General features: G+C 37.5%; 1 non-coding gene across 1 annotated transcript; it reads right to left on the reverse strand.

The window, feature by feature from the left end:
* Positions 1 to 2,697: 2,697 nt before the first annotated feature.
* On the reverse strand, positions 2,698 to 2,801 carry LOC125369083. Its single transcript, XR_007214576.1, has one exon. It is a non-coding gene; the product is annotated as a small nucleolar RNA R71 (small nucleolar RNA).
* Positions 2,802 to 12,327: the final 9,526 nt, after the last annotated feature.

A 12,327-nucleotide genomic window follows, 5' to 3' on the forward strand; every position in this document is an offset into this window, starting at 1 on the left:
CATCATGCTAAATTTAATCAAACTTATATAAAGCATGTAAAAGAATTAAGATAGCATAATTGAAGGTATTTGATCATTTCATACAATTAGGACTAAATGGGCTAAGAAGAATTAAAATAATTTCAAAAAAGAAAATTCTCCTTATTTTAGAGTGTAATTTTTATGGGAAAATAAAAATTAGGATATAAGGTCAACCTTTGACTAAACAAACTAGGATTTCGAATCGGATAATGAGAGAAATCCCAAGTTCTTTGTTCTATTCCATACGGCTAAGGATCAAATCGAATTGAGTTAATAAAAGGATAGAAAAATAACATAAAAGAAAGAAAGGATGTGAGCGATGAGTCTATGTTCGCTACCGTTATTCTTAATAAGTTCGAAAAGTTCTTGAGAGAACTCATAACTTGATTTTCCATAAGGTAGGAAACTGAAATAATATGTAGACTAGCCTCAAATATTCAGTTGCATGCAATTCTTGTACTACAAGCCATATCTTAATAAATAAATAAACAAAGATTCATAAACTAAATTCAAATCAAGACCTAGAGAGGAGTTGACTGGTTGATGTGCGTAAAATACATACATCTAAATGGGGTTTTTAAGATTGATTTTATGTACATTTGGATGTCAATTGGTCCCAACACTCACCTTATGTGTCTGTTTATGTGCATTAGGTCCAAAAGAAGTCAAAGTATGATAAAGGGAAGAATTGGAGCATAATTGGACGTCAAAGCTGCCGAAACAAGCTAAGTATGCCCATGAGGAAGGTTAACACGGTCGTGTTGGATTCAACACTGGCCGTGTTCCAAACATGGCCACCAACACGGTCGTGTTGGATGCATCAAACATCAAAGAAAAAAAAGGTTTTTAGGTAGCATGGCCACATAGAGTAACACGAGCATCAACACCAGAACGTGTTGGAAACACAATCATCAACACGGTCATGTTCACGGCAGCTGGTCAAATTTATTTAAAAAGAAAGAAAAGAGAAAAAGGGAGGCAGCTAGGGTTAGAACGTCCAAAACTCATCTTTTTCTCTATTTAAGGGTTTTCTGAGTTGAAACTAAGAGAAAAGGAGACTTGGATCAAGGTTTCACTTAGATTCTCTTCGAAGATAAAAGATTGGCGAGGATTGTCAATTGGTTTCAATCCGAGTAAGAGGAACAAGAATCGATCCAAAAGTGGGCACGAGGAATTGGAGCTATTTACTCTCATCCAAGGGTGTATTCGGGTTCCTCTACCTTTACTCATTTTTTGTAATTGAATTCTTGTTGATTGTGATTATGAACATGATTAGCTAAACTTATTAACCCATTGGGGTTCTTTATCTAGGGATTTTTGTACTTCAATTTTGAATTGAATGTATTGATTCTCAATATTGGTTTGCAATGGAAGTATTTATTGATTTGTTCTTCATATCTTGTTGGATGATTTTTGAAATTTGAATGATCTTGAGAAAGACGTTTATGTTTGGATTGTCCTTTGCAACCTAGAATTGAATTCGCCTAGAGATAGGGTGTTCATTCTACCAGATTGAGAATTAACAATTCTCAATAGTGTTAAATGGTACATAATGCTAATTTGGGTCATTAGAGTTAGGAAGAGATTTCAACCTAATTAATCTAAGTTAAGATGTTAGTGTCCTTGAGAAAGGCATTAATTATGTAGAGATTTTCCAACAGAAATTGGATTCAACCAATCAATTCCACCCTTAGTTTCCATTTCTTAGAGACAAGAATTCCCAAAGGGTTATTCCTTTACTTGAATTAATCATTCCCTAGTATACGTAGTTCAACAACAATTAGAGTAGCTATTAGTTAATTTAGGAATTATTCATTAACTTTTCTATGATTAGATAACAGAGAAGATTGAGTAGATTTAGGTTCACACGTTCTTTGGGGAATACGACACTTGGTACTTGCCGTTAGCTATACTCCATTAATAGGTACACTGCCTTAGGTCATAGTCTTGCTTGACTTAGCACACATCAAGTTTTTGGCGCCGTTGCCGGGGAACGGTTTTCTATGAACTAAATTGAAATTTTAATATTTGTTAGTCCAGTCATTTCTCTTTTTGTTTATAATTTGTTTTCTGTGTATAGTTTTGTTCTTATCCTGTTTGTTGGTGTTGTTGTTCTTTATTGTGCTCAGGTAGTTTATGACCAGGAGCTCTAATCCTAATCTTACAGAGCCTTTATCTGAACCCGAGCGCTCTCTTAGATTGCTAAGGAGGCGTATGCAGGCAGTAGAGGAGGAGATTGAAGTAGAGATTCCTGTTCGTGAAACTAGTGAGATGGAGAACCATAATGCAAATGGAGGTAATGATGAAAGGACCATGTATGAGTTTGCTAAGCCCTCTCTAGCAGGGACGTAAACTGGGATAGTGAGGCCTCCCGTGGCGGCCAATAATTTTAAAATAAAGCCGAATGTAATCCAGATGATCCAGAATATGGTGCAATTTGGAGGATTGGCGAGTGAAGATCCGAACGAGCATATCGCCAACTTTTTGGAAATATGTGATACCTTTAAGATTAATGGAACAACTGATGATGCCATACGGTTGAGGCTGTTTCCTTTTTCCTTGAGGGATAGAGCGAAAAGATGGTTGCAGTCCTTGCCACCGAAAACGATCACTACCTAGACTTCTTTGGCTGAAAAAATTTTGAATAAGTATTTTCCTCCTACTAAGACTACTCAAATACGAAATAACATATCTTCTTTTGTGCAGGGTGAAGGAGAATCAATGTACGAAGCCTGGGAGCATTTCAAGGACTTGTTAAGGTGTTGCCCACACCATGGTCTTCCTCTCTGGATGCAAGTGCAGACATTCTATAGTGGCATGAATACAGCCACTAGACAAATGGTAGATGCAGCTGCAGGGGGAGCTATCAATAGCAAAACACCTGAGCAAGCCCAGGATTTGATAGAAGAGATGGCCACCAACACTTATCAGTGGCAAACTCCATGGGCTAGAGGTCCAAAGCCCGTTGTATATCGGGCTGAGGTAGATCCTACAGCAGCCTTGGCGGCACAAGTAGAGCTACTTTCTAAAAAGATAAAACAACTTCAGATGCCAGTCCAAGCAGTTTAGCCCGGATGTGAATTCTGTGGTGGACCGCATTACAGTGCCAATTGTAAAATGGGAGGTATGTTTGCATCTTCTATGCCTACTAATGTTTCTAATGTTGAGCATGTTGATTATGCAGGTAGGCAGCAGAATGATCCCTACAGCAATACATACAACCCAGGGTGGAGGAATCATCCTAATTTTGGATGGAGGAATTCCAATAACCAAGGTCCACCATGATATCAGAGGTTGCATCCGCAGCAACCTATGCATTCTGTTCCCCATCAACCAGGAGGTAGTCAAGAGAAGAAACCTAACTTGGAAGAGTTGATGACGAAGTTCATTGCAACTTCAGAGAATAGATTTCAACAAACGGACACTGCCATTCGGAATCAACAAGCTTTAATTCAGAACTTAGAAACTCAAATTGGGCAGTTGTCGAGGATGATGGCTGAGAGGCAGCCAAGCACGCTTCCAAGTAATACAGAGTCTAATCCAAGGGAGCATGCCAAAGCAATTACTTTGAGATCAGGTAAGGAACTTCCTAGTCCATCTAAGCCTTTCACTAATGATGATTCTGATGTGGAGGTGGATGAGTCGAAAAAGAAAGACAAGCCTGAGGAGAAAGAAAAGGGAGCAGTTGAAGAGAAGGAGGATTTGAAGAAGATCCCCTCGAGGCCATACTAATCTCCCATTCCATATCCTGCAAAACTCAAGCAGGATAAAGTTGATTAGCAATTCGGTAAATTTTTAGATCTTTTTAAACAATTACGGATTAAGTTGCCTTTTGTTGAAGCTATTTCGCAAATGCCAAAGTATGTGAAGTTTTTAAAAGAAATTCTAAGCAACAAGAGGAAGTTAGAGGATTTGGGATTGGTGACCTTGAATGCAGAATCTCAGCAATGTTTCAGAGCAAGATTCTAGTCAAACGACGCGATCTACCTTGTTTGATTGGGGATAAATTGAAATTGCTAGCATTAACTGATTTAGGAGCTAGCATCAATTTGATGCCTAGTTCATTGTTTGAGGAGTTAGGACTAAGCACTTCTAAGCTAACTCCTACCAGGATGAGTATACAACTAGCAGACAGAACTGTTAAGTACCCAAAAGGGATTACAGAGGATGTGCTAGTTAAAGTTAACAAATTTATATTTCTTGTGGATTTTGTTGTCATGGATATGAATGGTGAGAGTGATGTCCCATTGATCCTAGGTAGACCATTTTTAGCTACATCTAAAGCTTTGATAGATGTTAGTAGCGGAAAGCTGGAACTTAGGGTAGATGATGAGAGAACATTTGATTTGACTAAATCCTTGAGATACCTATATGAGCATGATGGTATTGTCTGTTCGATTGATTTTATCAATGATATTATGGAATCTCAATTGCAGGAAATAATGATTGATGATCCTTTGCAAGTGGCAATGCAAGAAAATAAGGATAATTTATCCAATGAACAAGTGTTAGAGTAGCTAGAGCACTTATTAGCTACTGATGTTAATGATGAAAATACTAATGGTTTTGTTGATCTCGATAGGTCAGGAATAAAGAAGCTGAAGCCTTCTTTGGAGGAGCCGCCCGTTCTTGAGTTGAAAGAGTTGCTAGCGCACTTAATGTATGCCTACCTAGATGAAGCAAAGCACTTACTGGTTATTATTTCCGCTCATCTCACACCTGAGGAGAGGGAGATGGTGCTGTGTATTTTGAGAAGGCATGCAAAGGCATTTGCATATAAGACGGCTGACATACCAGGAATAAACCCGAGTTACTGCCTTCATAAGATTTTGATGGAGGATGAGTTCAAACCTGTGATGTAGCCACAAAGGCGGTTGAACCCTCATATGAAAGAGGTGGTTAAAAAAGAGGTAATTAAACTTCTTGATGCAGGTTTAATTTACCCTATTTCTGATAGTGCTTGGGTGAGTCCTGTGCAGGTGGTTCCCAAGAAATGGGGCATGACGGTGGTGAAAAATGAAAAGGAGGAGCTGATCCCTACACGAACGGTAACGGGCTTTCGGGTTTGCATAGACTACCAACGCTTGAATGACGCAACCCGAAATGACCACTTTCCCCTTCCTTTTATCGATCAAATGCTTGAGAGGCTTTCAGGCCATAAGTATTATTGTTTCCTTGACGGTTTTTCTAGTTATTTTCATATTCCCATAGCACTAGAAGACCAAGAGAAGACGACATTCACTTGTCCTTATGGCACTTTTGCCTATAGGAGGATGCCGTTTGGCTTGTGTAATGCACCTGCGACCTTTCAGCGGTGTATGATGGCCATTTTCCATGACATGATAGAGGAGTCGATGGAGGTCTTCATGGATGACTTCTCTTTTTCCCATTGTTTGCAAAATTTGGAAAGGATGTTAACTAGGTGTATTGAAGCTAAAAATCTTGCAGCAGACCATCTTTCTCGATATGTAGAGGAGCTCTCTAGCTTGTCTACCAGCTTAAGTGTTGTTCCTTACTAGTTTATTTTCCTTATTTTACTTTTGATTGCTTGAGGACAAGCAATGAGCTAAGTGTGGGGTTATTTGATGTGCGTAAAATACATACATCTAAATGGGGTTTTTAAGATTGATTTTATGTACATTTGGATATGAATTGGACCCAACACTCATCCTATGTGTCTGTTTGTGTGCATTAGGTCCAAAAGAAGTCAAAGTATGATAAAGGGAAGAATTGGAGCATAATTGGATGTCAAAGCTGCCGAAACAAGCTAAGTATGCCCATGAGGAAGGTTAACATGGCCGTGTTGGATTCAACACTGGCCGTGTTCCAAACACGGCCACCAACACAGCCGTGTTGGATGCATCAAACATCAAACAAAGAAGAGGTTTTTAGGGAGCACGACCACAGAGAGTAACACGGGCATCAACACTAGAACGTGTTGGGAACACGGTCATCAACACGGCCATGTTCATGGCAGCTAGTCAAATTCATTTAAAAAGAAAGAAAAGAGAAAAAGGGAGGCAGCTAGGGTTAGAACGTCCAAAACTCATCTTTTTCTCTATTTAAGGGTTTTCTGAGTAGAAACTAAGAGAAAAGGAGACTTGGATCAAGGTTTCACTTGGATTCTCTTCGAAGATCAAAGATTGGCGAGGATTGTTGATTGGTTTCAATCCGAGTAAGAGGAACAAGAATCGATCCAAAATTGGGCACGAGGAATTGGAGCTATTTACTCTCATCCAAAGGTGTATTCGGGTTCCTCTACCTTTACTCATTTTTTATAATTGAATTCTTGTTGGTTGTGATTATGAACATGATTAGCTAAACTTATTAACCCATTGGGGTTCTTTATCTAGGGATTTTTGTACTTCAATTTTGAATTGAATGTATTGATTCTCAATATTGGTTTGCAATGGAAGTATTTATTGATTTGTTCTTCATAACAACTCTCGCAGTCCTAAATTTTATGACCCAACTTAATGAAAACAAGGAGAAAATTGCGTTGGCCAACCTGATAACACTCTGGCCCAAATTACTTCATTATATGTGTCCAAACATGAAAAGTATGCATTCCCACTTATATTATGCTTGGAGTAACCGAAAACAACATGATTTCTCACTTGCCCGCATGGATTTTACATCTCTTCTTGCTTGATTATCAAGTCAAGCTCTAATGCGACTAGTCAAGCTTATCAATTGCATTCCCGTTATCCTAACGCTAATCCTTGTGTCATCAAGAGTCCTCATGGCTAGAGGAACAAGGAATGATGGAGATCCTAATAGTGCAAATACTGAATCGAAATATATGTGCGTGCCTTAATTCTCGTTGTTACCTCTTTCCTTGAAAAGAGTCATCCGCGATAAATTGGAGAATGGTATCAATACTCGATCAAATTATTTTCTTTTTTTGTATTTTTCCAAGCATTGGATCGGTGCCTGTGATTGCCACTTCCATGCGCTTTTATTCAACGCACGTCTTTATTCTCTCCAGATAAAACCAAACCGTCATACTAGATAGAGATTAGAAAGAGATGTACAAGAGAGACGAACAAAAAAGATAAATAAAATGAGAAAATAGGTAGGATTTTGGATCCTAAGCAAGTTCTTTGCTTTTTTCCATACGGCTAAGCATAAGGATCAAATCGAATTCATTTAAACACAATATCAGACAAAGAACACAAAAGAAAGAAAGGAGGTGAGCGATAAGTCTAGGTTCACTAGCACGAGCATTGATAAGTCTGCAAAGTTCTTGATAGAACCTATAACTTGATTTCTCTCAAGGTAGAAAACTGAAATAATATGCTCACTAGCATCAAATATTTGGTTGCATGCGGTTTTTACAATGTGAAAGCCCTCTTTCCATAAGAAGAAGAAACTACAAGCTAAATATGAATAAATAAATAAATAAAATGAATAATATATGGTCAAATCAAGAACTATAATGGTTTCGGCTGGTTAACAACTCTTGTAGTCCTAAATTTCATGAGTTAGCTCAACAAAAACAAGGACCTATCTGATAACACTTTGGTCTAAATTACTTCATTATATGTGTCCTAAATATCAAAAGCATATATTCCTGCTTGTATTATGCTTGGATTAATAAAAAAATAACATAACTTCTCCCTTACACGTGTGAATTTGCGTCTCGTCCTACTTTATAATCAAGTCATGCCCCAATGACACCAGTCAAGCTTGTTAATTGCGTCCAATAATTCCTTAAACTGATCCTTATGTCATCAGGAGTGCTCGTGCCTAGAGGAACAAGGAATGATGATGATCCCAATGGTGCAAATACTGAATCGAAATATTTGCACGTTCCTCGATTCCTGTTGTTCCCTCTTTCCTCCAAAAGCTTCGTCCGCGATCATTCAGAGAATGATATCAATACTCGATCAACTAATTTTGTTTCTTTACATTTGTCTAAGCATTGAATCGATGCCTCTGATTGCCGCTTCCACACGCTTTCACTCAATACTCGTGTTTATGCTCGCCAAATAAAACCCAAAAATATACTGAACCGAAATGAAAAAGGGACACATAAAAGAAAAGAACAAAATGAGAACATAGGTAGGATTTCATATCCGATTAGGAAAAAGATCATAAGTTCTTTGTTGTTTTCCATACGGCTAGGCATATGGATAAAATCAAATTGATTTAAGCACAAGGATAGACTAAGAACACAAAAGAAAGAAAGGACATGAGTGATAAGCCTAGGTTCGCTAGTGCGAGTCTTGATAAGTCCGTAGAGTTCTTGAAAGAACCCATAACTTTATTTCCTACAAGGTAGAAGACTGAAATAATATGCTCACTAGCTTCAAGTATTTGGTTGCATGCAATTTTTATAGTGTGAAACCCTCATTCCAAAAGAATAAGAAACTACAACCTAAATATGAATAAATACATAAAGAAAGTGGAATAAACTAAACTCAAATCAAGAACTAGAAAAGAGTTGACTGGTAAACGAACCATAGTCCTAAATTTTTTGAGCCAGCTTAATGAAAGCAAGGGGAATTTCACATTGGCCTACCTAATAACACTCTAGCATAAATTACTTCATTATATGCATCCCAAGCGTGCGCATTCTTGCTTGTATTGTGCTTGGATTAATTAAAACTAACATGAAGTCTCCCTTACACGGGTGAATTTTTGTCTCGTCCCAATGCCACCGGTCAAGCTTGTTAATTGCATTTCCATCATTCCTTACGTCGATCCTTATGTCATCAGGAGTCAACGTGCTTAAAAGAACAAGGAATGATGGAGATCAGAAAGGTGCAATACTAAATCGGAATATATGCACGTGCCTAGATTTCATCACTCCCTCTTTCCAATAAATGATTCATCCGCGATCATTCGGAGAATAAAATCAATACTTGATCAACTAATTTTCTTTCTTCGCATTTGTCCAAGCATTGGATCTCTGCCTATAATTGCCGCTTCTACGTGCCTTCACTAAACACTCGTGTTTATGCTTACTAAATAAAATCAAACCCTCATACTATACAGAGATTTGAAAGAGACGTAAGAAAAAGATGAACAAAATAAGAACATAGGTAGGACTCGAATCTTATAAGGAAAGAAATCATAAGTTCTTTGTTCTTTTCCATACGGCTAGGCATAAGGATCAAATCAAATTGATTTAAACACAAGGATACACAAAGAACACAAAAGAAAGAAAAGATATGAGCAAAAAGTCTAGGTTGGCTATCATGAGTCTTGATATGTCCACAAAATTAACTTTAATGGGGAAAACGGTCATTTTCACAAGTTTAGGGACCAAATTATTAAGTATTTCAAAATTTTTGCCTACCCAATTAGTTATGCATACAACCTTATCGGATCTACATAGAGCTGATCGACTGAGCATATAACTGAATCGGATCTATATAGAGCCAGCTGGCTCTACATAGTATCGATTGTATATTTTCTAATCCAACGCTCTTTTATGCATATTTTTTACTTAAACTATCGAAATTGATGAAAAAAGTTTCTAGAATTGATTTGTGATATTTATTGAGATTTTTAATGATAATTATTTGAATATAAAAGGTTTTATTTTATTGGATATTAATATGATAGAAGCAAATTGATATTTTCAAATAATTAAATACTTATATATTTCTCTAGGTTTCCTAACCCTACTACAATAAATAGAATATGATATCTTAGGTTTAGGGTTAGCTGCACCCTTTAATTGTTAAGAGATAGATATTAAGCTGCACTTTAGAATTGTTAAGGATTCATCTACGTTCAATAAATAATTAGCTATACACAAAGAGCTTTGTTTTAGTAAGTTACTGAGAAAGAACTCTAGAATAGGATACTTTTTTCAACGATAGTAGTTTTTTAGATTTCAAACAGAACTGCATTCTTAGCTGAACATCAATCTACAATGACAACCTGAGGGTTCTTGTTATTACTGAATTTTTCACATCAAATTTTTTGTAAGCTCGATGATGAGACATTTTAGTTGGTGGAATGCTCTTGAATGAATAATGCGTGTCAAACCTATAAAAACCACCTCGAGGATCGAAATAAATCCATGGGACACAAAAAAGAACCACACTTTTGCAAAGTTGTTAGGCTAAGCTAGCGCTAGCATGAGCTCAAGGCTGAGCTCACGCGAGCTCAAGCTTAAGCTAGCACGAGCTCACGCGAAACCCCCGTCCACCTTCACTTTCAATACATGTTTTTACACTCTCCACACCCCTCTCTCTCTAACCTCTCTCGAAACAAACTCACTACACCAAAACCTCTTTCTCTATATACCAAAACCCTTCTCTCTCTACACACCAAAACCATTCTCTCTCTACACATAAAAGCCTCACTAGACTCATCCTCTAAATAGAAAGATCAACCCCTTTCACTCCCAAAACATCCCAAAGAGTATATTCGAAGGTTTTACATTCATTTTTTATTTAAAAACATCATTTTAGTTTTACATTCAAATCCATCACTTGAGGGTCAAACTTAATTTTATTTGATATTCGGTGCATAGTTAGTTTTAAAATTTAATTTTCTATTTTTATTTGTACTTTTGTAACTTGGGGGGGCAAGACCCATTTGCTCTCTCCTTTGTAAGGTGAACATGCATGGGCTCAACCCTATACACGCGTGAGTTCTTCGGATTTAAATTGTTAGTATAAAATGTAATCATTTTAGCACTTTTAGGCTTCTAAAAGCTTGAATCCGAATGGGCTTAGACCATGGAAGTAGTGGTTCGACCTTAATAGCCTTGTGCATCATTATTTTTAATTTTATAATTGCATACTTTATTTATTATTTATAGCTCTTTATTCCACTACTTTGAATCCTTAAAGGCCATGGTTTGTAATAAAAATCCCTTTCTAGTCTATTATCCTCCCCTTTTCCACGCATGTTTAAATTCATGTTTAGGATCACCTCACATACAAATAAAGGATAAAATTGGACTTAGTAAATGATGTGATCACCCCACATGCAAAACTAATAAAATGGAAGCTTACCAAAGTAAGCCCCCCATGTCTAGCATATTCTCACCTTAAATGCTAATGAATCTGACACTTAGATTAAGATTAATAGAAAGTGCAAATGATGTAGGCACCAAGGCATGTCAAAGATAAAACCTAAGGCACCAAAGAGCTTCCCATCTAGGATTAGTCAAGGTACCAAAGTACCTCATCCTTAGGTTAGCTCTTGTCTTTGTCACTCATCTGCTCTAGTGGAAGCTAGGGTTCACCGCCTAAGAGAATAGGGGCACTTTCAAAAACCTTTCCTATTTGTACCTAACTTTCTGAACCTAGAATCTTTGATCTTAGGGATGGGGAACATCAGGCTCTCTTCGAGGGCTACACAGCCATCATCCTCACTCCTAAACTATTCCGATCTCATTAGATGGTGACTCATTCAATGAAATGGTCTTAAAACCATTTCATAATCCCTTAGGGCCCTTAATTGAATGGCTCATTCAGGAACATGCCTAGTACGAAGAGCGGACCCTAGACCAGCAGTAGGAACCCATAGAAAAAGTCGTCCACTCATAGTGGCGATTACACTAGGTATTAGAGAAGTTGACTCGGAGGAGTGGATGAGCTTTTGCCTTTCCTAACATTATTGACTTAGCCATGCATTGCATTTGCATTAGAATTAAGGAAGGTCCTATATTCCGGTAGGTTCGATGTAAGGGATATCCATGTTCCACTCAAATAGGAGACGACTCACACTGATGATGATCACCACCATTGGCCCCTACTAATGAGGTTATAACTTATCATGTTAAGTAAGGTCCACACAATTCCCCCCTAATTACTAAACCGGATAAGTTTCTGTAAAGTATGAAAAGGTACTCCTCGCTAAGGGAAACTTAACCTTATCCCTCCAGCCAAAGTTCATATAGTAAGATCTAGTTTCTTTCCCTAGGATTTACCACATTATATGCTTATACAATGGTTAGAATATTGATGGAAAACCTTGAGAATAGCTAAAATACCCACTTGCTTAAATCAAGAATCTCTAGTTTTGGTATGACCTTAAATTGACATTATCGATGGTAAACCTTAGGAGACTTAACATAAAGCAGGCGAGTATGCGGCTAATCCCCTGATTTTCTTTTAACATTCTAGATCTTCTGATGCTCGAACATGAAATGCTTTCAAAATAATTGACCCTCTTCTCGATAATCAACAAAGGGCTTCACCGGCTCCTTATCGGATGTCAGGCAATTGAGTCGTTTATTTTTTAAGAGACTTGGTCGTGCACCAAAAGAAAAAGAGCGGGTATTGCTATCCTTAGTTGGTAGTTATGTCGAAACTAAAAATCCTAAGAAAGAATGAG

This window comes from Ricinus communis, chromosome 1, assembly GCF_019578655.1.
Source record: "Ricinus communis isolate WT05 ecotype wild-type chromosome 1, ASM1957865v1, whole genome shotgun sequence".
NCBI classification, from domain to species: domain Eukaryota; kingdom Viridiplantae; phylum Streptophyta; class Magnoliopsida; order Malpighiales; family Euphorbiaceae; genus Ricinus; species Ricinus communis.